Here is a 2,077-nt window from a genome sequence, read left to right on the forward strand (position 1 = left end):
ATGAGTTCAGATCCTGGAACTGGCCAGCCACCAAAAAACAAAACAAAATAAAACACAGCCCCTTGCATATAACTGGGCTCTGGTGGAAACTGAGTATCTGACCATGGGACATCAAATGACTATACAGCCAGAGCTCAGTAACTGGTAGAACAAGTAGAGAGAAAACCATCAGGGATATAATAGACTTGAACAGCACTAACAACCAATTTGACTTAATTGACGTTTATAGAACTAGGGTGACCAACTGTCTCCATTTGCATGAGGCTTTCCCAGGATGTGGGCTTTTCAGTGTTAAAACCCAGAGAATCCTGGCAGGGTAGAATAGTTGGTCACTGCATCAATCACTCCACTGAACAACAACAGAATACACATTCTTTTCAATTGTGCATAGAACATGTACCAAAATAAACCATAGTCTGGGCCTTGAAAACAAGACTCAATAAACTTAGAGGATTTGAGTCAATAAGTAGATGCTGAAAGGTGAAAAGAAGGTAGATAGCCTAGGACCTTGGGACCCGAGGAACAACATGGTGGCGAGTTCCCTGGGTCCTTATCGCTTTCCATATATTCCAGACAGCGTGCTCCAGAAGCTTCCAAAGAAAACCAGCAAAGAACACATACCATAAAAAAGCCTCCAAAAAAGCCTGCTCTCCCTACCCAAAGGACTGGGCAAGGGGTGGTCTAACAACTGTAAACCTTTTTTGGTGGTACTCTTCACCAGCCAAACATCAACGGAAAAACCACACACCTGCAGTCGAGCAGGGTGTTGATCTCCCACCCCATGGTAGCAGGAAGCACGCTCTANCGAGGAACAACATGGTGGCGAGTTCCCTGGGTCCTTATCGCTTTCCATATATTCCAGACAGGGTGCTCCAGAAGCTTCCAAAGAAAACCACCAAAGAACACATACCATAAAAAAGCCTCCAAAAAAGCCTGCTCTCCCTACCCAAAGGACTGGGCAAGGGATGGTCTAACAACTGTAAACCTTTTTTGGTGGTACTCTTCACCAGCCAAACATCAACGGAAAAACCGCACACCTGCAGTCGAGCAGGGTGTTGATCTCCCACCCCATGGTAGCAGGAAGCACGCTCTAACTCCTCTGCTGGGTGGCATCAGCAAGGCCAAGCGTGCAGCTATTCTCCCGTTTCCTGCCTGGTGGAAGCAGGAGCAGCAATTCCTTACCAGGGGAGGGTCAGCAAGACTAAGCAGGCAGCTGACCTTCCATTACCCACCTGGCCAAGGTAGGAAGTGCACCAATCCCCAAAGCCAGGGTGGAGAAGCAGGGTCCAGGGGTGATCTGAGCCTCCACGCTGACCCCACGTAGACAAGATGGTGCAAGACAACATAGTTGGCATTCCTCTTTCCCTCTTCCCTGGAGTCAGTGGGCCAAATGGGGAGCTGAGTTTACATCCCCGCTCAAGTGGTACAAGTCGGTGCCTCACTTTTGATGGGAAGGTTTCAGTGGGGCCCAGGAGAAAGTTGAACATGCACACCCACTGAGCCATCGAATTACACCTCAACAGAAGGACTGCCTGCTAAAAAAAAAAAAAAAAGAAGATAAATTGGATCTGGAGTCTCATAATGTAATATCCGAAATGTCCAAGAGACCATTAAAAATCTTTAGTCACACTAAAAATGAAAATCATAACATGAATGAGAGAAAAACCATCAACAGATGCCAATACTGAAATGAATGAGATGTTGGAGTTACATGGTAAGGATTTTAAAGCACCCATCATGAAAAGGCTTCAACACGCAGTTACAAATTATCTTGAAACAAATAAAAAAACTGAACATTTCAGCAAAGAAATGTTATTAAAAAGAGCCAGATAGGTATTATAGAACTGAAAAATGGATATTATAGAACTGAAAAAGCTTGCTTCATGGGCTCAGTAGTAGAGCAGTGATGACAGAGGAGAGAATTAGTGAACCTGAGCACAGAATTTACCCAGTCCCAACAACAGACAAAAAAATAGACTGAAAAAAATGAACAGAGCCCCAGGGACCTGTGGGACAACAGCAAAAGAACTGGCATTTGTACCACCAAAAGTCCCAGAAGGAGAGAAGAGTGAGAGAG

Source organism: Galeopterus variegatus, unplaced genomic scaffold (genome assembly GCF_000696425.1).
Source record: "Galeopterus variegatus unplaced genomic scaffold, G_variegatus-3.0.2 Scaffold3059, whole genome shotgun sequence".
Classification (NCBI taxonomy): Eukaryota; Metazoa; Chordata; class Mammalia; order Dermoptera; family Cynocephalidae; genus Galeopterus; species Galeopterus variegatus.